At 45.0% G+C, this 25,169-nt stretch overlaps 1 protein-coding gene across 3 annotated transcripts in view; it reads right to left on the bottom strand.

Moving 5' to 3' along the window:
• Positions 1–20,992, bottom strand: part of HTR4 (5-hydroxytryptamine receptor 4) — a 973,132-nt gene extending 952,140 nt beyond the window's left edge. For all 3 annotated transcript variants that reach the window (XM_073651352.1, XM_073651353.1, XM_073651351.1), the window contains exon 1: positions 20,727–20,992. The gene's annotated coding sequence lies outside the window, so the exon portion shown is untranslated. The remainder of the gene's footprint in view (positions 1–20,726) is intronic.
• Positions 20,993–25,169: the final 4,177 nt, after the last annotated feature.

Here is a 25,169-nt window from a genome sequence, read left to right as displayed (position 1 = left end):
AGGGAGCACAGTGAGGGGCAATTATTCAGTGGCACAACAAATGGCAGATATTTTTATGCAGGAGCATTATAATGACATTATTATTTTTCAGACCATTATGTTGGGATGTGCTGCAGAAGACTAGAGAATATGGAACTCTGCAAAAATGAGCTGTGGATGCGAAAGTCATGGTGTCTGGACAAGATGGAGAAAAATAGAAAGAACAACTTCATTTAGAAAAGATGTCAACAAGGTACCTGAATGTAAATATTTGTTAAACTGCCTGCATCTCATCAGTACTTTGATTCCTGTATGGACCGTAGTCTGATGCTGGCTGTTAACAACTCCTCCCTATATCTCCTTATCATTGTTAAAGACATCCTGGGCATAGCAGGCTCATGTGATACAATCATATATGGGGCTGACTGGATAGTACAATTAACCACAATACTAAGCTTGGTTGCTAGTGTTGAGCGAGCACTAAAATGCTCGGGTGCTCGAAGCTCGGGCCAAGCTCACCGTGATACTCGGGTGCTCGACCCGAGCAACGAGCCCAATGTTAGTCTATGGGAGACCCGAGCATTTTTGCGGCGGCACCCCCGGCAGTCTGTAGAAAGCCTACAAAGTGCCCAAAACGATAGTGACAGTGTTCAAATGACATGGGGACAGCATGGGGATCGCCCCAGGAAGCATTTCTGACCCCCAGGTCACTGCTGTCAACAACGTGGTCAGAGGTATTAAGCCACTTTTACGGGCTCACAAACGAAACTGAAACGGTTTTCCTGTGAAATATGTTAAGGAACTTCCTTTCCAGGGTAAAGACTTGTGTATAAGGTAAAATAAATAACCAAAAACAAAAAATACTCCTCCACACCTTGGGCTATGTTCACAAGTAGCATTTTTTATGCGTTTTTGCACTTTTGTATTGCTTTCAACCGTGACAAATGCATTCACCGGGAAATGTCATTTTGATATTTTACAACCTTATCTGGCCATGTGCTGTGTGACACAAGCATACAGTGCTGAAAAGACATGGGAAAGATCCCTGGAAGCATCTCTGACACCCAGGTCACTGCCTAAAAGTGTGCCCATCAGAAGTGATCCTTGCTGCATCGGAAGATGCAGACTTGCAACTATGCCCATGCAAGTCCTTGTCCCAGGGCAGTGTTCAATTGTACCTCTCCCATTCCTTGCAATGCAAGCGCAGGTATGCAGCCTGCCACCCACCCACCCCCAGGCTGCAATACCATACTTGAAATTGGGCCTTTTAGGCATGTGGAGGCGGAATCTGGCCACCACATCATGGCTGCGTCGGCGGCCTGGTATCCATACTCTGTCCCCAGCCACCTAGAGGCGGCCGGGTGTCTATAAACGGTCCCCAGCAACCCCTATATGAAGAACAGCCTAACCACAAACACGTGGACAAGTGAATGTGGCTAGGGATGGTCCATCTGACTGACGCCTTCACACTGGGTTAATATTGTGGAAGCCGGGACACAGTTGGACACTGGGATGCAACACGTCCTCCAGACAGAGGATTGCGGGTCCTGGGTCAATCAGGCTTCAACACAAAGTTCAGAAGGTAGACAGCAGCAGTGGTCGGCCTCCTACACAACGAGTAAATTATTCATGATCATGAGGACATCCATCTCCTTAGCTTTCTGTTCCTTGGAATGCAAGCGCATGTATGTAGTAGCGGCTAGGCCTGAGGTGGTCAGTGTTTTGGTGCATATCTTACCTCCTCCGAGGATTGCTGGATGTTTTCCTGCTACTATCCCAGTTCTATGACTCCCGTTAAAACAAAGCTTTAGGTGATGAATGATGGATGAGGTGGTGGCAAAGGAGAAAGAGCAGGAGGAACAGGGACCATTCACATAAATATCAGGCCAGTCAACCACACATGTCTTGTAGGATATGTTTTTGTCCCAAAAGGAGCGGTTCGGCTACACAGTTAAAGGGCATGCAGTGAGTGCCATGCCTACCAAAAATTTCGAGGCACTCCAATGCCCCTTGGAAGTGACATGGAGGTCAGAGGGCCTTAACTAAACCTTTTTTTCCCATTTATAGCAACTGGGTCTCCTGTGCACTGTTGGCCTAAGCAGCGAATGGAAGGCTTTCCAAAAATTATGAGGAACTGCAATGCCCCTTGAAACAGACTTGGATTACAGCATACTAAAAACCTTCTACCCATTATTGGGGAGTGGATCTCCCTTAGTGTTCGCCTATGCATTGAAAAGCAAAAGCTGACTAAAATTAGGAGGAAATGCAATGCCCGTTGGAAGAGTCGTGGAGGTTAGAGTTAATTAAAAACAGCATTTCAATGCCCCTTGGAAGAGACGTGGAGGTCACAGTAGCTTAACAAGACGGTTTTAATGCTCCTTGAAAGAGTGGTGGAGGTCACAGTAGCTTAACAAGACGGTTTTAATACCCCTTGGAAGAGTGGTGGAGGTCACAGTAGCTTAACAAGACGGTTTTAATGCCCCTTGAAAGAGTGGTGGAGGTCACAGTAGCTTAACAAGACGGTTTGCAGTACAGCATATTAAAAACATTATTCCCATTATTGGGGAGTGGGTCTCCCATAGTCTTTGCCTATGCCTTCCAAGCAAAAGCTGCCAAAAATTAGGACGGAGGAACTTGCAATGCTGGCAACATGGACCACGGTCACCCTGGTGGTATAGTGGTGGTGGAGGCTGAGGATAAGGAGAACAGCAAAAAACAGCTGAAATGAGGAACCGTATACCCATGTGTGGGTGTGAAGTGGTGCATGGGAATACACCTCCCGAAATAACACAGTGGATTTGACTTTATGTTACTCTGCTGTCATTTGGTGGTGATGAGAAGTCTGGCCCAATCAAGCCCTTGTTCATTTTGATAAGGGTCAGCTTGTCAGCATTGTCAGTTGACAGGCGAGTGCGCTTATCTGTTATAATTCCCCTAAAAACACGCTCCGATAGCACGCTAGGGGCAGGGCAGGCCAGGACCTCCAAGGCGTACAGTGCGAGTTCATTCCAAGTGTCCAGCTTGGATACCCAATAATTAAAAAGGCACAGAGGAATCACGGAGGATGCTGGTACGGTCGGCAAGGTACTCCCTCACCATCTTTTGAAACTTTCCACTCCTTGTGAGAGTACCCCGAACCTCAGGGCCTGTGAGCTGGGCGGGTCTCAGAAAACTGTCCCAGAATGTTGACAATGTTCCCCTGCCTCTGCTGAATTGGAGTTGCGTCTCTCTCGCCTGTACGCCTTGGTTGGTCAACGAACTGTGACCTCTGCTGCTAGCGTGTTTAGATGGGAATTTTTTTAACAGTTCTGCAGCTAGGGCCTTCTGGTACTGCCACATTTTTTGTAGACCTCTCCACCTCAGGAATAAGAGAGTGAAAGTTCTCGTTGTAGCGGGGGTCTAAAAGTGTCACCAACCAGTAATGACTGTCACCCAACATTTTGACAATGCGAGGGTCATGGTTAAGGCAGCTTAACATAAAGTCAGCCATGCGTGCCAGACTGGTAACTGGCAAGACTTACGTGTCCTCACCAAGATGATGACTGACCATGCTCTACTCCTCCTCCTCCTCCTCTTCCCTGTCCTCAGGCCACCCACGCTGAACCGACGGTATGACAGTTGTACAGGTACTATCGTCTACAGCGCATGATACCAGCTCCTGTTCTTCCTCCTCCTCCTCATTGTCCCCCAATGCACGTTGGGATGAGATGAGGCTGGGCTGTGTGTAATCGCCCATTATGGCTTCTTGATCCATCTCATCATACTCTGGTTGCAATACCTCCTCTTTAATTCTCTGCAGAGAGCTTTGCAAAAGACAGACAAGTGGGATGCTGACGCTAATGATGGCATCATCGCCACTCGCCATCTTGGTGGACTCCTCAAAGTTTGTCTGGATGGTACATATGTCAGACATCCAGGTCCACTCCTGAGGTCTTATGTGTGGAGTCTGACCTGAATATTGACGGCCTTGTTGCAGCTGGTACTCCACAACTGCTCTTTTCTGCTCACAAATCCTTTGCAACATGTGGAGGGCAGAGTTCCAGCGTGTGGGGACATCACACACCAGTCAGTGTGCCGGAAGCTGCAAACGCTGCTGCAACACAGCAAGGGCGACCGAAGCTGTAGCCAACTTGCGAAAATGAGCTGACAGGCGGCGTACTTTGACGAGCAGATCTGGAAACTCGGGGTACGATTTACGAAACCACTGAACTACGAGGTTAAGCACATGAGCCAGGCATGGTACGTGTGTGATCTCGCCTCGCCTCAGAGCCGCCACCAGGTTACGGCCATTGTCACACACGACCATGCCTGGATGTAGGTTCAGCGGTCTCAGCCACAGATCTGCCTGCTCTTTCACAGCTGTCCACTCTCACAAGCAGGGTGAGGTATATCACCTAAGCTTATGAGTTTCAGCATAGCCTGTTGCCGCTTGGCTGAGGCAGTACTGCAGTGCTTCCAGCTTGTAACTGATGTGGTGATATCTGAGATGGTGGCTGAACATGAGGAGGAGGAGGATGATGCTCTGGAGCTGTACACCGTGGGGGCAACTCTGACTGACATAGGGTCCGCAATCCTCGGTGTGGGGAGGATGTGTTCCGTCCCAAGGTCCAACTGGGTCCCGGCTTCCACTATGTTTACCCAGTGTGCCGTCAGGGAGATGAACTGTCCCTGGCCACAAGCACTTGTCCACGTGTCTGTTGTCAGGTGGACTCTCCCAGTAACTGCGTTGTTGAGGGCACGGTAGATGTTTTGGGACACGTGCTTGTGTAGTGCGGGGATGGCACACCAGGCAAAATAGTGTCATCTGAGTACCAAGGGACGGCCACAGCCATAAGATTGCGGAAAAATTCCATCTCCACCAGCCTAAAAGGCAGCATTTCCAATGCAAGCAGTCGTGAAATGTGCCAATCTAGGACTGTGGCCTGTGGGGAGTTGGCTGCGAATTTGCGCTTTCATTCAAAGCTCTGGGATATGGACAATTGAACGCTGCGGTGGGACGTGGATGTGGACGTTGATGCTGTTTCTTGAGAAACTGCCATAACAAGTGAAGACTGAGAGGAGGGGGCATCTTTGCATGCAGTATGGACAGGGGATTGCCTTGCACGCACAACAGGGGGTTCTCTTACACGCACAACAGTGGAAGAAGCAGTGGTGACACCTGCTGACACTGGTTGTGGACCCTGGGGTTCGCCCCACAAAGTCGGGTGCTTTGCTAACGTGCCTGATCATGCTGGTGGTTGTCAGGCTGGTAGTTTTGTCACCCCTGCTGATGCTGGCATGGCAGGTGGTACAAATGGCCTTTTTGGGGTTATCAGCAGAGTCTTTAAAATAATTCCAGACTCTGGAAGACCTACCGGTTGTACTGGCAACGTCCCTCGTGTTGGTGTTACAGGGAACTGTTGCCCGCCTTCTGTGTGCGGCCACCACACTGCTTCTTCCTGCCTGTTGGGGTACTCTGCCTCCCTCCCCATGTGTGCTGCTGGCCTTTCTCTGCTTGTCCTCCTGCCACGTTGGGTCAGTTACTAGATCATCCACCACCTCCTCCTCTTCCACTTGCGCACCACGATCCTCCTCCTCCTCACTTCATGGCAATTGTGTCTCGTCATCGTCCACCTCTTGTGACAAACTGCCAGCGTCGACTTCCTGTAGCCGTGGCTGTTCAAATATTTGGGCATCGCTACATGGGATCTCCTCTTCCACCACTTCAAGCGGAGCAGGCAAGGGGCACAAATCTGGAAATGGACCAGTGAACAGCTCTTGAGAGTGTCCAAGTGTGGGATCAGTTGCTGTCTGACGACACTCGGCATGGTGGGAGGAAGGAGCATCAGGGGGAGGAGGAGTATGCGGTCGAGACTCACGGCTACTAAAATTTGACCGTGTGGAAAACAGACCAGAGGTGGTGGTGCCCAGGTAACTGGAAGTATTATCTGCTATCCAATTAATAACCTGTTCACACTGATCAGTTCGCAATACTGGTGTTGTAGTGTGCTTCCCTAGTAATTCGGTCAAGAAGTGGGAGCGAGAAGATGTGGCTGTTGGTTGTGGCACATTTTCACCTTGGCCACGGCTCCATCCTCTACACACACCATCACCAGGACGTCCAGTTCCACGTCCCTTGCCACGCGCCTTGCCCATTGTAAATGAAGTAAAATAGCTTACACTCGCACTATCAATGGAAAAAGGGTAATGAAAAGGAGATTAGAACCGTGGAAGAGGAAAACCACAGTTCTATTTCTCTGGCCTACACCAGAATCTTTTAAACAGATATATTTGTGTCTGAACACAGAGAGACACTCAATTTTTTTTTTTTTTTATGTAAAAAAGGCAAAACGGTGGATAATACAGAGATTTGAACCGTTGAACTGCAAAACCACAGTTCTAGTTATCTGGCCTACACCAGACTCTTTTAAACAGATATATTGGTGTCTGAACAGTCACAGACACACTCAATTTTTTTTTACTAAAAGGTAAATAAGACATATTTGTACAGTCTGACTGAGGAAAAAAAAAATACAGGATTTAGATAAGAAAAAAGGATTTTTCCTGGCCCCTGATACCGGGGAATAAGTCTAGCAATTTGACCAGCAGAAGCACACAGGACTGTAATGCACTGTTTGTTGGTATAACCACTGCGTCTCCTATACAGCCTGCCTGCCTGCCTGATATCTGGGATGGATATTAGTCCTGAGACTGTTTGATTTGGCAGGCTTTAGAGACACTACACTAACTATTTCAGAGTATAAATCTCTCCCTAGCTCATCAGCACTGACTCTACACTGGCTAATCCGGAGCGACTGTGTCCAAGATGGCGGCGCCCGGTTTTAAATACTCGAGGTGACGCTGTGCGGCCAGCCAATCACTCTAATGCCCACAAACAACATGGCTGCGGCATTACAGTGACTGGTTGGCAATCTTTGCATGTTCATTGGCTCTGTAAAGAGCGCCAAATGTGCAGGGCGGAGACCCGAGCTCCCGCCCAAGTAACCCGGAAATGCTCGGTGCTCGCCGAACATCCCGAGTAGTGAGATGCTCGGGCGAGTACCGAGCAGTGTCGAGCATGCTCGCTCAACACTATTGGTTGCCATAGTCATGTACTGCTGGTGTTTCTGGTAATGTACTTCTGTACTGTTGGTGATGTATTCGTGTACCATTGGTGGTTCCATATTCATATACCGAAGGTGGTTCTGGTGCTGCATTCATGTACTGATTGTCATTCTAGTGATGCGTTTCTGTACTATTGGTGGTTCTAGTGATGTATTCCTGTACTGTTATTAGTTAAGAACCTGTACACATGTAACAATTCATAACTTCAAAAATACTGTGATACATGGCTATGTTAAGAAAGTATTGTGCCATCTGACAAGTTAAAGGTTACTAAATCTATATTAACTATTATTCTTAATGTAGCATAGACAATCCTAGTAACATACTCACTGTCAGGGTTTGGCTGTGCTTGCCGGCTCGATGGGTTTTCATGTGACACCATTTTGTGATTTTCATACTTATAGTTACGTGACAACTAGCTTATCTTCCTGCTTCTCACAATAAAGCAAGGCCTGTAATATTTCACTGAACATTGAGAGAATCAGGAAGAGCAGCTCATTGGCACTTTACTGTAAGTATTTAAATCGCATATGTGAGGTCACATGACGACTACTCAAACCGCTTAAGCTGTGCATAGGAGGGGGCGCCAAACTGATTTATTTCCCTGAGTGCAGAAAAACCTTGATTCACCTCTGGTTTCATCTTACACTCAAAAGACATACTGATAGGGAATTCAGAATATGAGCCCCAATGAGGGCAGTGGAATAGGATGATGCTATGTTAGTAAATAAGTAAGGCCTAGTAGGCCAGAAACTGGAAGAACACACTGCACTGCATGACCACAGGAGAAGCCTGACCACAGGATTAATTAGGCTATGTCTTGGACCTGGAGAGAATTGTATTTTACCTATGTTTATTATGCTGTGTCCAGGCTGTGGAAAGACCTCAGAGCCTAATAATGCGCATTCACATTGTATTGAACAAATTCAATGCAAATCAAATTTGCCATCCTAATTGGAGCAAATCTGCTAAATTTGAATTTCAGCAGATTTGCACATCCTTCCAAGATACCTTACATCTCTGTAAACAGAAGCTTTTAAAGGTGAATTTCTTGCGACTGTCTTTTTTAATGTATAAAGTTCCTTATTTGAAGTTAGTTATGGCCCAAAGTTATGACACATCTATACCCATTAAAGTTATGGTTTATGTGTAATGTCTTTTTAAAATGGCTACCATATTTGTACATGTGTTAAACTGTGAAAGACACTGAGAAAGCTTGTGATCTCGGGTACTTTTATGGGTGAAGCACATGACGATGGGGAGAGTCTGTATTTAAGCACCATTTAGTTCTGATGAATAGTTGTAGATTGGTGCCTTTGTCGTATGGGATTTGATCACACATGGGGCTCCATGTCACCCACTGGACATACTTTTTTTTTTTTTTTTTTAAGTAGGGAACTGCTGGGAGAAGCAGTTTTATCTGTTCGCGCAAACACACACAAAAAGAAAAAAAATTGTAGAATCATCGAGTTCCAGAAAGGTGGATGAAATTTATGTAAATCTCATGTCCATTGTGCTGTTTTTTTTTTTAATGTTGTTGAAATAGACTTGGGGTACGATTTTGAAGTCCGCAACATGTCAATTTCTCCTGAGGTAAATATACCTTTTATTTGCAAATTTTCTTCATAGACTTGAGTGAGCCGGAGCCCATGCAGGTGAGGACAAGTGTGGATGAGCGGTCCGCCAACGGCAGCAGAAACGTCAACCAGGATAAAGGACATATTACCAGAATGGGGGATTATGAGATATATATATATATAACGCAAATGCATTGCGTTTCTTTGGCAGAAATGCAGCAAAACCGCATATGATTTTATTAAAGTTTTAACCCTTTCATGACCGGAGCATTTTTTCCCGTTTTTGCATTTTCGTTTTTTGCTCCCCTTCTTCCCAGAGCCGGAACTTTTTTATTTTTCATTCAATATGGCCATGTGAGATGTTATTTTTTTGCGAGACGAGTTGTACTTTTAAACGCCATCATTTGTTTTACCATATCGTGTACTGGAAAACGGGGAAAAAAAAATTCCAAATGCGGTGAAATTGCAAAAAAAATGCAATTCCACAGTTGTTTTTTTTGCCACATTCACTGAATGCTAAAACTGACCTGCCATTATTATTCTCCAGGTCATTACGAGTTCGTAGACACCAAACATGTATAGGTTCTTTTTTATTTAATTGGTGAAAAAAATATCCAAAGTTTGCTTTTAAAAAAAAAAAGGCGCCATTTTCCAAGACCCGTAGCGTCTCCATTTTTCGTGATCTGGGGCCGGGTTAGGGCTTATTTTTTTGCACGCCGAGCTGATGTTTTTATTGATACCATTTTGGGATAAATCCAATGTTTTAATCGCCCGTTAGTGCGTTTTACTTCAATGTTGTGGCGACCAAAAAAAAGTAATTCTGGCTTTTGGAATTTTTTTTCTCGTTACGCAGTTTACCGATCGGATGAATTTTTTTCTATATTAATAGATCGGGTGATTCTGAGCGCGGCGATACCAAATATGTGTATGTGTTTTTTTTTGTTTTTTCTTTCATTTTGAATGGGGTGAAAGTGGGGTTATTTTAAATTTACATTTTTTTTATACTTTTAAAAACATTATTTTACACTTGCTGCATGCTTCAATAGTCTCCATGGGAGACTAGAAGCAGCAGTTTTCTGATTGCTTCTACTGCATACAGGCGGTGAGCAGATCGCCTGTATGCAGTAGAAATGCTCATGTGCTATGAGCGCCGACCTCTAGGTGACACTCAGAAATCTTTACATGACAACCACAGGGGTCTGCCCCGGGTTGCCATGCCCACCAATCAGTGACCCGCGATCACGTGACGGGGTCACCGATGGGCGGGGTAAGTGACGCGCTTCCAGCGCGGCGCGGTTAAATGCCACTGTCAAAGATTGACAGCGGCATTTAACTGATTAACAGCCTTGAGTGGTTCGCTATTCCACCCGTAATAATCAGCTGACATGTGCCCGGTTCAGCGTGGCCTCAGCGCCGGAGCCCCCCGCTGAATCGGCCTTTCCGACGTGGTGCGTACTATTACTGACCACGTTGGAACGGTGCAAGCTAAGTATTAGGAAGTATCCAAAAATACAGCAGCTTTATTTAAAACCCGACATACCAAAACAAACAAAAAAAACACTACAGAAAAGCATGATAAAAACCAGGAGCGTAACAAACTCAAAAACTCACCAAATACTCATTGTGGGAATGTAGCTGTGGCGCCCTGCTGCGCATTGGTGCCACAGAACCCAGAAGAGTGCATGGATGGACTTCTCCACAAGAGGCCCTCACACATTCACACACCTCCACCCTACCACCTCAGGCTAGCAGAGGGAGCCCGTTAGGGACATATATGGGGAGGGTGGAGCCAGGCAGCTGAGTCTAGTGTTCAGAGACAGAGAGGAACACAGCTCAGAGTTGAGCTGAGAGCCTACTGACGCTCAGAGAGCAGCGAAGAGGCAGCATGCTGGCTGCTGTGCATAGGCGAGCCAAGGCCTACAGCACGTGTGAAGGCCTAGTGAGGGCCTTGAGTGGGCCGAAGGTGAAAGGAGAAGGAAGAAGTAGCGAGGGGGCAGAGTAGCATACCAGGCTCACCCCGAGATATATACCGGACACCGAGTCCGCGCCTACAGGGACCCTTTACACCAAGTAGGGACCACCGGAACCCCTGGAGGACTACAGGTCCCAGGTTTACCAAATGCCGACTACTGTACCAGGGCTAGGAATCACGGAGGCCCCAGCGACCAGGGAGAGTGATCTCCAAGAAAAGGCCCTACCACCAGCCAAGCAGGTGCAAGAGAGAGAGAGAGAGAGAGAGAGAGAGAGACAGTAACCAAGCTAGGCCTGGCTCCAGGCAGGTCAGAAGCTTAGCGAGTAAAGCCACAGATTAGGAGGCCCTATACCCGCTCACTGGGGAGAGTCCAAAAGTGCGCCCTTCGCCCGGAGTACCCTGAATCGTGCCTGCAACATCACCAGTAAAGGTACTGAAGCTTACCCCCGTGTGAGTGTCCGTCTTTCCTCTGGGACCGTCCTGCCGTCTCTCCCCTGCACCACCATCTACCCCTACACTGCCCTGGAGCTAGCTCTACCTGTGGAGAGCCACACCATCCCTGCTGCCGTAACACCCGCTCCAGAGGACTATTCCACAGCGGCGGCTCCCTTTAGCCGCATTCCACAGGTGGCGTCACAAACTTTCCAAATCCCCTATTAACCCCTTAATAACATCTGACGTACTAATACGCGTCTGTGCCCTGGGACTTAAGAGCCAGACCTGTATTAGTACGTCATGGCGATCGCGCGCGCACACAGGCTGTGCGGTCGCGATCGCCGCCGGGTGTCAGCTGTTTGTCACAGCTGACACCGGGTACTATGTGCAGGGAGCGGTCCTGCACCGCTCCCAGCACATTAACCCCCGCGATGCTGCGATCGAAGTCGATCGAAGTCGATCGCGGCATTGCGGGGGCAAGGGGAGGTGATCGGCGATACTCACCTCCTCTTCCGGCTTCCAGCGCAGTCTGCAAAGGCTTCCCGGGTGTTGCCATGACGACCCGATGTCGTCATGACAACATCCGGGTCACCAGAGAGCAGGAAGATTGCTTGGGCATGCGCAGTGCATCTCCAAGCAATCTTCACACTGTGCACTTCTGACAGCCTTCATGGCATAGGGATGGTGCTTCATTCCTGTGCCATGCAGGCGATCAGAAAAAAAAAGTGAAAGTCCCAGAGTGGGACAAAGTAATAAAGTGAATAAACTGTGTGAAAGTGGAAAAAAAAAAAAAATGTGCAAAAATATTATAAAAAAAATAAATAAATAATACACCAAAAATAAAAATATAATGTACCCATCAATAAATATTATTATAAAAAAAAACAATAAAAGTACACATATTTGGTATTGCCGCGTCCGGAACAACCTGACCTATAAAACTGTCCCACTAGTTAACCCCTTCAGTGAACACGGTAAAAAAAAAAAAAAACAAAGCAAAAAACAATGCTTTATCACCATACCGCCAAACAAAAAGTGGAATAACACGCGATCAAAAAGACGCATATAAATAAAAATGATACCGCTGAAAACGTCATCTCGTCTCGCAAAAAACAAGCCGCCATACAGCTCTATCAGCCGAAAAATAAAAAAGTTATAGCTCTCAGAGTAAAGCGATGCTAAAAAATATTTTTTTCTATAAAATAGCTTTTATTGTGTATAAGCGCCAAAACATAGAAAAATGATACAAATGTGGTACCGCTGTAAACGTACTGACCCGAAGAATAAAGCTACATCAATTTTACCACACGCGGAACAGAATAAAAAAAAAAAAAAACAATTCCTGAATTGTTGTTTTTTGTTTATTCTGCCTCCCAAAAATCGGAATAGAAAGCGATCAAAAAATGTCACGTGCCTGAAAATGGCACCAATAACAACGTCATCCCGCAAAAAACGAGCCGTCACATGACTGTCTGCCAAAATCTGGAAAAATTATAGCTCTCAAAATATGGCGATGCAAAAACTAGATTTTACAAAAAATGCGTCTTTTAGTGTGTGACAGCTGTCAATCATAAAAACCCCATATGATTCTGGCATTGCTGTAATCACACCGACCCGAAGAATAAAGTTGTCTAATCACTTATACCGCACAAGGAACGGCGTCAAAAATAAACTCTTGGGTTAGGATTGGGCTAGGGTTAGGGCTGGGTTTGGGGCTAGGGTTGTGCTGGGGCTAGGGTTGTGCTCAATTTGTTAGCGGATATCATGTTGCATTTGGAGAGTCCCTGTGTGCCCAAACATTGGAGCTCCCCCACAAGTGACCCCATTTTGGAAACTAGACCCCCCAAGGCACCCATCTAGATGCATAGTGAGCACTTGGAACCCCAGGTGTTTCACAAATTGATTCATAAAAATGAAAAAGTGTTTTTTTTTTTCACTTTTTCATTTTTCCGAATCAATTTGTGAAGCACCTGGGGGTTCCAAGTGCTCACTATGCATCTAGAAAGGTGCCTTGGGGGGGGGGGTCTAGTTACCAAAATGGGGTCACTTGTGGGGGAGCTCCAAAGTTTGGGCACAGAGGGGCTCTCCAAACGCAATGTGGTGTCCGCTAACAATTTGAGCCGATTTTCCATTCAATTTGTTAGCGGATACCATGTTGCATTTAGAGAGTCCCTGTGTGCCCAAACATTGGAGCTCCCCCACAAGTGACCCCATTTTGGAAACTAGACCCCCCAAGGCACCTATCTAGATGCATAGTGAGCATTTGGAACCCCTAGGTGCTTCACAAATTGATTCGTAAAAATGAAAAAGTGTTTTTTTTTTTCACTTTTTCATTTTTACGAATCAATTTGTGAAGCACCTGGGGGTTCCAAGTGCTCACTATCCATCTATAAAGGTGCCTTGGGGGGTCTAGTTTCCAAAATGGGGTCACTTGTGGGGGAGCTCCAAAGTTTGGGCACACAGGGGCTCTCCAAACACAACATGGCGTCCGCTAATTATTCAAGCAAATTTTACAATCAAAAAGTCTAATGGCGCTCCTTCCATTCAGAGCCCTGCCGTGCGCCCAAACAGTGTTTTTTCCCCAAATATTGGGTATCTGCGTGCCCAGGGGAAATTGCACAACAAATTTTGGGGTCCATTTTTTCTTGTTACCCCTGTGAAAATAAAAAAAATTGGGTCTAAAGTAACATTTTTGTGAAAAAAGTTAAATGTTCATTTTTTTCTTCCACATTCAAAAAATTCCTGTGAAGCACCTGAAGGGTTAATAAAGTTCTTGAATGTGGTTTGAGCACCTTGAGGGGTGCAGTTTTTAGAATGGTGTCACTTTTGGGTATTTTCTGTCAAAAAGACCTGTCCAAGTGACTTCAAATGTGATGTGGTCCCTAAAAAAAATGGTTTTGTAAATTTTGTTGGAAAAATGAGAAATCGCTGGTCAACTTTTAGCCCTTATAGCTCCCTAACAAAAAAAAATTTTGGTTCCAAAATTGTGCTGATGTAAAGTAGACATGTGGGAAATGTTATTTATTAACTCTTTTGTGTGACATATCGCTCTGATTTCAGGGCTTAAAAATTCAAATTTTGAAAATTGCAAAATTTTCAAAATTTTCGCCAAATTTCCATTTTTTTCACAAATAAACGCAAGTGATATCGAAGAAATTTTTCCACAATCATGAAGTACAATATGTCACGAAAAAACCATCTCAGAATCAGGGGGATCCGTTGAAGCGTTCCAGAGTAATTACCTCATAAAGTGACAGTGGTCAGAATTGTAAAAATTGGCCCGGTCATTAACGTGCAAACCACCCGCGGGGCTTAAGGGGTTAATATCCCCCTTTTCACTGACCGCCCTGGGTCATGGACCCGGCCAGCCACCGTGATATCCCCCACCGGCAGGCCAGGCTGCCGAGTACCCCACGGCCCAGGGGGCGCGTCATAGCCTCAATATCCTAACACTGTAGTAGTGCTGAGTAGACAGAATCTCCAAGTGTGTTTCAAAGACTGATACTTAATTGATGTCAGTGTCTCAAAAGAGCTGGAAACTCACAGCCCTGGGTGTCCATGAAGCTGTTAGTGTTCTATCATACATAATTTTTGGCCGTATACAGTATGCCTGTTGGAGGAGGGCAGCAAGACGTAGTAAACTACGTCTTGTTGCCAGTCTCAACTATGCATACATCGCCGAAAACGATGTATGATAGAACACACTGAGTGCATCGTGCACCTTACACGTTTATGCTCTAAGCACTGAGTTTTATTTGAACTTGTTTAAAGGTGGTGTCAGAGTTGCATAACAAAATAAGAGAAGTTTATCTATTGCCTGCGAGGAGGCCACCGAGGCGCTTTATGGCTCCACGGTGGCCTCTACTTCATTTTCACACAGAAAGTCCCCAGTGATTGGGCAAGTTGAATTTTCTGCTGATACTAGTCTGGAAACCGAGGAGCACTGATATCTGAGAATCGGGAGGTGTTCTTTTTTTAATTTTTTTTTTGTGGGGGCTGAGAGTCTGTGCACACATTGCTTTTTTGGTTGTTTTTTTCTGCACAGATATGTCGCAAAACCTGAAGGATTTCCTAGTTCCAGTAAAGTGAATGAGAATCCTGAAGTCTCGTGCACGAGTTGCTTATTTGTTCCATGCAGATTGCCGCAAATTAAAATCTGCAGGATGGCAGATTTTACCCTTACTAATGAGTGGGGAAAAAATCTGCAATAAAAGCGTATGCAAAAACATGGCAAAAAATGTGCATATTTTAAGCATCGCTTTCCCTTCCAAGAGATGCGGAAATGGTGCAGAAATTTCTGCTGCAGATACCAACATGTGCACATATTTCATGACATTCGGAGCCTTTTTAAAACAAAAAATGAGTAGCCCCATTAATTATATATATATATATATATATATATATATATATATATATATATATTTTACACACACAAAGCAACTAAAATATATACTGTGTGTATGTTAACTATATATTACAAGTTTATCTCATAATAAAATCATGCTCAATACAAGCAGTCCAGAATATCTAATTATACATGCATGAAGGATGGGAAATGCCAATAAGGAAGAAAATAGATCATCTCAATGATACAACCAAAGATAAATACAATATAATAATAACAGAGAGCAGTAAACCAATATAAGTGGACATCATTAGAGAAGCATAGCAACAATTCACAAAACAGGAAGTGACATTCATAATATTGTTAAGAAATACAACTATAAATCGGGTTTATCAAGTACACCTTAAATGACTTGTTAGTACAATGCTACATAGACTGCAAAAATAGGCACTATACTGTATATTAGCCAATGGATTTCCATTATGCTTTGGATTTCTATAGTTTGAAAGCAACAATTATGGAAATCATGACTTTTTTCTACAAGCTACAAAAGAACACTAGAAAAATACTATGTGTAAAAATCACATTCAAGGGATGTTCTGAAATGTAAAACCCCATGCAAAAAATAAAATCTAAAAATATATTTTACAATGTGTATTTGTAACATTTATTGAAACGTTTGTTTCATAAAATTTTATACTCTCTGACATCCGTGATCCCTGCATGCAACGTTTATTGACATTGCACAGCTTTAACTGCAGGGCGAGTCTGTAGTCTCAGCTTCAGGCTAGGGACACACGATAGTGTAAAAAAAAAAAAATCCAATTTTCATCCAGAAAAGTGTTACGATTTGTTTCTCTCTTGTCATCCGTGTGCAACCTGTTTTTTTACTCAGCATCTATTAATCTTTTCCAGGACCATTTACAGTTTCCTATGTTATGGAATTGCAATGTATCTGTAAAAATTGGATGCCGCACTGTGGCTCTATGTGGCATTCGATTTTTTTCTCATACTAGTCCAATTTCTGAGTGAAATTGCATTTTTTCACACACAGATTCTGTCAGTGAAAACGGTCATCAGCACTGCCCCATTGAATAATATTGGTTAGTGTGCTATCCCCCTCCCACACACACACAAAAAAAATGGATACAAGTCATCCGATTTATACGGTAGTGTGAGTGTAACTATAGATGGGCATGGAGGACATGTAGCCATCTAGGCGTCGTGAGCAGTAGGGGTGCCATTGGTCCGCCTCTGCCATGTGGCTGTCTCAGGTGTGTATGTCCCAGGGGACGGTATTTTGCTATCTCCTGAAAGTTGGTAAAAGGCCGACTGACTGCATTCAGGGTACTCGCATGTTTCAGACATGAATATAATTAAAGCTCTGAATACCGGCACTTCCAGGGTCAAGGCAATGTACAGCAGCGTAAAGAGGTAACCTAATCACCCTGCTAAAGTCCCTCCGGTGTCTTATTGGGGGGGGGGGGAGGGAATAAGGTGACAGGACAGTAGAAAAAGGGGTACAACGTAGATATTGGACAACGTGAGAGGACAGTATGGAGCACAGTATAGAGACTGGGCAGCTTGATGGACAGTGCAGGGCACAGGATGTGGGACAGTATGTAGAGGGGGAGAAGTATGGGGAGGGGGCACAGTATAAACAATGGATATTATGGAGGGGACAAAGTGTGAAGGCACAGTATAGAAGACAGTGGTGGTTATGGTTCATAAGGGCAGACACTATGATGGTTATAATTCATAAGAGACAGTGTGGTGGGTATAGTTCATAAAGGGGATGTTTTTAAGGCAATAATTTATAGGACAGGAGTGTATTAAGGCCATGCACCATAAGAGGAACACTGTGGGGGGGGTAATATTTATGCAGGGAGTACAGTGAGGCACAATTATTTATTCAGGAGCTTAGCATAGGGCAGATATTTTTATTCAGAGACATTATGATACTATTTGTTTGTTTTTTTAAAGCCACCGTGTTAGGATGTGCTGTAGAAGAACAGAGAAGATGGTAGACTGCAAAGAGGAGCTGTGGATGTGAAAAGTCATTGTGTCATCTGAATAAGAAAAGAAAAAAGGACTCCATTCAGAGAAGATGTCACCTATAAGGTACCAGAAAGTAAATGTTTATTTTGACTACAACTAATCAGTACTGTGGCTCCTGTATGGTCCAAAGTCTGATGATGGCTGATAACAACAGCTCCCAGTATCTCCTTACCATGTTAAGGACATACTGAGAGTTGTAAGTTTATGTGATACAATTGTTTATGAGGCTGACCTGATATTACAGTTGATTGCTGTAGTAAGGTTGCTAAGGTATTCATGTACTAATGATGGTTCTGCAATGTATTCCAGTACTGATGGTGGGTTTGGTGATGTATTCATGTACGGATGGCGGTTCTGGGGTTGCATTCATGTACTGATGGTGATTCGGATCCTGTACACGTAGCAATCCATAAATTGCCAGATAACCTGGTACATGGCTATGTTAATAAAGTATTGTGTTGCCTGGATTAAGGATTACAAATCTATATTTTTTGTTAAAAACATTAATTAAGCACTGTAGCTTAATATACTGTGTAATATACTCCCTGTCATGATTTGGCTCTGCATTCTGATTCCAGCAGTCATCACATGCAATTTTCATACTTACGGTCACATGACTATTAGCTTTTCATCCTGCTTCCCTCAATGAAGCAGGGACTGCAGTTCTCCAATGAATTTTGAGAGAAACAGAAAGAGAGCCTAGTCGGTATGTGATTGTAAGTATGCAAATCGCATGTAAGCGGTTGCATGATGACTACTCAATCTGTGTAAGCAATGTATAGGAGTGGGCTGCAAACTGAATTTTTGCCTAGGGAGAATTAAAACCTAAAGTCACCTCTGCTGAAACTATATTTTCCTGCATACATTTTGCTGGGCATAGTGGGCTCTTTCTAGGTTACATAATACAACAGATCCTTGCAATGTACTTAGTAAGCACCTGTTCTAGTTCAAAAACTAGTTGGAAAAGGTTACTTGACTCATTTGATTTACATTTATAAAAGTGCTCCAGATTCAGCGATGTGTCCTGTGACATGCAATGTAGTGTTGGGATCCTGCTCCAGTGAGGTCCTGAAAACCAATCACATGGGTAACAATGATCTGATAAACATTGCACATTATATAAGATGTCACTAGTCACAGGCCATTTCTGGGGCAGTCATGCATTGTCCCCCCTGGTTCTATGTAATCTAATGCTTGTTCTATGTAATGTCATGTTGTACTCTGCTAATTCTATGCAAGTGCATATACCCAGCATAGTACATCAGAGGCAGTGCTTGACCAGCCAAGAAATGGCATGTCACTAGTGACGTCTGGTATAGTTGGTAATGACACATGACACTCAGTCTGGAATTGGGGGGGGTCGTTTGTAAAGTTTATTGAGTCAAGTAGCTCTTTCCAATTGGTTAAGATCGCAGGCAGCAACAATTTTGACCTCTGGAAGTGTACTTTAGAGATCCATTTTTTGACAAATCTGCTACTCTAAAAGTCACTTTCATAGTTGAAGGATCCTAAAAGGTAGGTGTCACAAGATATATTCACAGTGGATTATTTGTAAAAATTTCCATATAGAAAACCCATTGCGCAGTGTAGTAGCAACACTGAATGAGATTTTACGAGATCACATTTACATGCTGAAAAGAAAATAATAAATTTACCAGTGCAGCGGATTATAAATGCACAGCATTTCAATTTATGTTGTTGATGTCGAGGATTTCACACCTTACGAGAGATAAAATGTGTGGAATATGCACAGCTTTTTTCCTGATTTTCTGCAGCGGAAATGGCAGGTGGGAAGGTATTCTGACAATCAGTCTTCTATATCTAAGTTCCCTTGATATGTTTAGAAGAGGGGAGATTGGAATATTGGAATTATCTGTAATCCCTTCTGATTTTTCTAGTTTCAACTTGTGAAAGGTAACTATCATTTTTTTTTTTTTTTTAAAGATGTGCAGCAGATCAGTGGGAACTCAGGTCATGAAACCCCCAACTCATTGCTCAAACACCTCTGCGGTGCACTGTCCAGTAGCCAGAAGCGTGAGCTCCTGTGTGATAACCAACACAGTGATGTATGGGCTCAAAAGAAAGGCTAATAGCCTGCGCACAAAGTGGACTACTGGCTCATAGACTTTCTGTGGAGCTCATGATCCATGAGCACATTTATGCAAAAGTTTAGCGCTTCTGCCTACTGAGCAACACACTGCAGAGTGAATTTTTTGAGCAACCAATGTGGCATCTCAGGACCCAGACAATTACTGACCTGCGGCACTTGGTAGAAATGGAGTGGACATTAAATAAAAAAAAAAAAAAAAAAAAACACGTACCCCTTAATTAAATAAACATAGTACAAATGCACAATACCATAGTTCCCACCTGATGTCATCATACAATATATTACAGTATCAGGTTTCAAATATGCAATATATCATACAATTAACTAGTTCCATTACAATAAATATAACCATTTTAGTTGCTAGGAGCCTGAAAAAATATTACAAACCCCCCCCATATTATCTACACGCAGTAATTATTTTCCCTATTCCCATAAGAGTCTATACCATGAAGAAACATTCACTGATATAAAGCATTTGTATTGTCATTCATCGCACAGACTAATTATCTATATTAATTAGAATGTGTTTCAGGCTCACATTTAATTAAGTAAAACTGTCAAAACAAGGAAGAGTATCCCAGCCTTAGTGTAGCTGTCCATCCAGGCAATAAGACTAATCGAAGAATAATGTATACAGCAATAACGGTGTATGATGGGGTTTATGTAGGCTACACTGGAAATGTGCAGGCTAGGAGTTTGGCATTTATAGCCTGGATACGCATAAATGTGAGGAGGTGGGGGGTATGAATCAATCACCTATATATAGCACCTGATACAAGCACCAAGGTATCCAAGGCATTAGTGTCCTATAATATGAGCTCCTCGGACTAGCACATGGACTGCTGACACATAGGTCTATGTCTCACCAGGTCCTTTGCAAAATGCAGCCAGTTAAATTTTTGCTAAGGAGCTTCCACTCATAACCCCATAGACTGCTAGGAAAACTTCACATCCTAGGATCCCGTCCACACAATAAATGTCTGCCCATAACAGTGAGGTCAGATCTGCTTTTACTTTGCTGAGACCAGTCTTATTTTTTTTGGAGGAATACCTATCTTTTAAGAAGACATTCCATAAGAAGTCATGACTGTGACTGTCATCACATGAATGCAGCATGCATAGGAGCATAATATAAGGCTGGCTTACCATTGCAGTGTGGGTGCAGAGAAGAGTCCCAAATGCATGTTACCACTGGCTCCTAGCAGTGCTCATCCTTCCATGGACCCAGGAGAAGACACAAGTGTGATGATTAGACATAATTTCCGCTCATTCGGATTATCCGCCTCATTCCTAGATGTCTCTGTCCACATTAACCCCTGTCGTTCCACTCTGTCTCAGGAAGTTTGGAGCGCAGAATACCTGAAGCTGTGCAGACTAATGCACAGGCAGCTGACTGAGCCTCCACTGCCGCCTTGTATACACATTCATTCAGAGTGACAGCCAATCACAGGGCGGCAGCGCAGGAGACGATGCTGGATTTGCTGGATTATTCCTCTACTTTCTTATTCAGGGCTGAAGTTGGTTTCTTATTCTGCAGCCTCTTATTTGTAAAAAAAAAAATGTATTTCTGTTTTTTACATGTCTAAAAGCGAGAAAAACTTACAGTAATAACAAAATAAAATGCAGCGAGGCACAAGGAGAAGAATACATGTGAAATCAGCTCCAAAATATAAACAACTGGCACAAAAATGGGCACCAAAGAGGGCCCCCTAGGGTGTTATATAAAGCATTAAATGATTATGGACCACTCAACTTATACTGCCAACACCTAGATAGGCATGCCTAATACCAAATTCAATTCATTCCAGGCTGGTCCAAATAAGATCTGGGCATAGAATCTGGCATCAAAGTGGACAGACAAGCACTTTTTCACAGATTTGAAGAAAAGACTGGTATTTTAAAAGGTTAAAAGACTTTAAGCCACTAAAATCATACTGCTAACACATGGAGGGGGATGCCTTGCATCAAATTCAGTTCATTTTAGGCAGGAATAAATGAGTTCTGGGCGTAATAGGTGGCACTGAAGTGGGCAAACAATCAATTTTTAATAAAATAAATAAATGGTGTATTTAAAGGGTTAAATGAGTTTGGGACACAAATATCACACTGCTATCGTATTCATAGAGATGCCCAGCATCAAATTTAATTCAGTCTGGGCTGGTCCAAAGTGGTTCTGAATGTTAAAAACTGGCATCGAAGTAAAATGACAACCACTTATCAATTCGAATAAGTAACTGGTGTTTAAAGGGGTTAAACGTCTTTGGGCTACTGGTCTCACACTGCCAACACACACATAGGGGTGTCTCGCATCAAATTCACTTTAGACTGGCCAAAATGGGTTCCATGTGTGATGCCCTGCGGCTGCAGGCTGTCACAGAACTCCTGGGTGCTGCACAGACGGATTCTCCCCAGTGGCCTCAATACATGCAGACACCTCCACCCAAGTCCACTAGATGGAGCCCTGTCAGGTATATATATACTGGGGGGTGGAGTTCAGGAAGTCAGTCAGTGGGAAGCAGTGAGTGTGACACGATGCTGCAGCACCAGGCAAGCTGAAGTCTGTGTGGCTGAAAGCCAGGCTAGGCCCAAGCTGCGGGCTAGTCCGGCTAGTGGAGAGCCTAGAGTGGGCTAGAAGACAAGGAGAGGAGAAGAGCCACGAGAGACAGAGGAACCACAGAGGGTTCGTCCCCTGATGCAAGCCAGGCCCCGGGCCTGAGCCTATTGGGACCTCCATGCCCAGTAGGGAATCCGGCATACTGAGGAGGATTTCATATCCCTCGATCCACCCGTGAATACCACACATTAAGGCTGTGTGCCCACGTAGCGTTTTTCAAGCGTTTATGCTGCGGAATTTCCGCAGCATAAACGCTTTTGAAACGCTAGGTAATCCACACCCCATGTTCCCCAAGGGGATTCCGCATGTTCTATGCACATGCTGCGGATTTTTCCGCAGCGTTTATGCTGCGTACAAAAATCCGCAGCATGTCATTTAATTTTATGGTAGCGCAGCGGAACTCCCGCCATTGACTTGCATTGAAACGCATAGAAACCGCGACTGTACATTTCTACAAGTGGCTTCTATGCATTTCTATGTGCGGATGGTACCCAGTTCTGGAGGAGAGGAGACTCTCCTCCAGACCTGGGTACCATTGTACCTGTAAAAAAAGAATAAAATAACAAATAAAGTTATATTCACCTGTCCGGCAGCTTCTCTCTGAATGCCGGCATCGCTTGAGGACCTGCGGTGACGTCACAGTCATGTGACCGCAGGCCCTTCACCGCTCTGTCTCGCGATATGCCGGCAGCCGGGAACCAGACAGGAACGAGCGCTGCAGCCACGCCGGGGCCTCGGGGGTGAGTATAGCTTTATTTGTTTTAATTTTTACGGTTCACACTGTATAAATCCATGCTGTTTGCATGGATTTATATAGTGTGACCTAGTTGTCAAGCACTTTCCAAGTGATGCTATCGCCTGGAAAGCGCTTGTCAATCTGCATGCGGAAACGCATGTGAATCCGCATGTGGATCCGCATGTATTCTGCAGGAAAAACGCATGCACAATCTGCATGCGTTTTTTCTGCCAGGGAGATACAGAAATGCTGCAAAAATTTTCTGCTTCATTTCTGCATCGTGGGCACATAGCCTTAGAGGACTAGGTACCACGAAGGCCCCGGTGTCCAGGGATAGTGGTAACCAGGGGAAATCCCTCGCCGCCAAGCATACGGGTGAGAGAAACATCAAGGAAGCTAGACCCTGTTCCAGGCATGTCAGAAGCTCCAGGGAGAGAGACAGGAAGATACAGAAAGGAGGCCTTACACCCGCTCACTGGGGAGCAAGTCCAAAAGTGCACACCACCTACAAGTACCCCGGACCATACCTGCCTACCATCTGCAGTAAAGGTACTGAAACTAGCCCCGGTGTGTGTGTCTGTTCTTCCTCTGACCCGGCTGGGTCCCCTCTCTCCTGCATCCCTTCACACCATCCCTGCCCCATGGACCCGCTCCACCTGTGGGGAGCAGAAACACTTCAGCTGCCATCCCAACACCCCCAGAGGTCTGAAGCAGCGCTGGTAATCATTACCAGGTACCACAGGTGGCATCACGAACTGTTTGTTTATTTTTATCCAAGTTTCAATCCCCTTTTTCAAGAGTGACCCCAGGGTACGGGCCCGGGAGCCGACCACCGCGACATCCCCAAACCAGGTAAAGGCCCGGGTACCGAGTTGTCCCCATCCCCTGGGTGCATCAAACTCTTCTTGGCGTCACGAACAGGATTGCATGCCTGTTGCCACCGGGTACTGTGCGCCTTAAAGAACTGTGTCGCATACTGTGGTGAAGATTTCCCGCCATTCCCGAGATTTCCCGCCATTTTCCTGTTGCCTCGTGGAAAGAAGAGGGGCGTAACCGCACAAAGTCCAAGTCCTGCCTCACACACTGACGCAGCTTCAGGTCCTGGAAGGAGACCACTGTGCCTGGAAGCGCACGCCCCCACCGTCAGACGCAAGGGGACGCCAGGTCCTGCACCGGGAACTGCTAGTCGAGCAGTTCTCCTCTTCCCGTCCGGGGGACCGCAGCCGGCTCTACAAGCAGGAAGGTAGGCCGCAGTTAACTAGGGGGGTGCAGCGATGGCGGATGATCAGCAGAACGCCGCGGCCCTTGACAACGCCCCCGCAGGAGTATCTTCATCCGGTGCTGCTCGGGCAGGAGCAGTCGCCGCACCAGCAGGAGCTGTGGCACGGATGGTGCCCATGGCTCTACAGCATGCCCTAAATGTTCAGAGGGTGAGGGAACTGTTGGAACTGGACACCGTGACTGAACGGAAGGATGACCAGAATGGGTCACCCACCTCCCATAACAAGGCGCAGCCCAGGAGGGGGCGCCCTTGAGCTACTAGTTCCCCGGTAGCTCTCATGTTAAGTATAAGTTAACCTGAACTTGGAGTCCGTGAACTATGAGTGGTCCCACCATTGTACATAGTTTGCACCTCCTGAGGTGCCCCCTGGTGGTTTCCACAAGACCACCACCACTAAAACCTGCTTGGCGTGTCAGAACCAGTGGTCCTACACCAGTTCTGCAGCCCACCCAGGACCTTCGTTGGGGGTTTGGAGCAGGTCCCCCACAAGCCAGCTTACCTGGATGAGAGGGACACACCCGAGGAGGGATCTCATCAAAACTGGTCATTGCAGAAAGTAAAGTTGTGTTGCTGCTAATGTGCATGTGCTCAATTTTTATAAAAGTATTTTATATATATTAAAAAGAAAGAAAATATTTTCGCTACAGTAAAGCATAAATAATGTTTATTAAATCTGTTATTGCAACGTTCAAGCCAAGTGCCTCCCATAAAGGGAAGAAAAATAGTTATGTTCATAAAATTATTATTGATATCATTGTAACCTGTTTTAAAAAATGTGTTTCAGTCCGGGAGTACTGACTTTTACTAGGGGGGAATGTGACGCCCTGCGGCTGCAGGCTGTCACAGAACGCCTGGGTGTTTCACAGACGGATTCTCCCCAGTGGCCTCAATACATGCAGACACCTCCACCCAAGTCCACATGATGGAGCCCTGTCAGGTATATATATACTGGGGGGT

The sequence above is a fragment of the Phyllobates terribilis genome, unplaced genomic scaffold (assembly GCF_046119375.1).
Source record: "Phyllobates terribilis strain yellow unplaced genomic scaffold, ASM4611937v1 Scaffold_11__3_contigs__length_659146591, whole genome shotgun sequence".
Taxonomy (NCBI): domain Eukaryota; kingdom Metazoa; phylum Chordata; class Amphibia; order Anura; family Dendrobatidae; genus Phyllobates; species Phyllobates terribilis.
The sequence above is the reverse complement of the archived record's forward strand: the minus strand, read 5'-3'. Positions and strand labels throughout refer to the sequence as shown.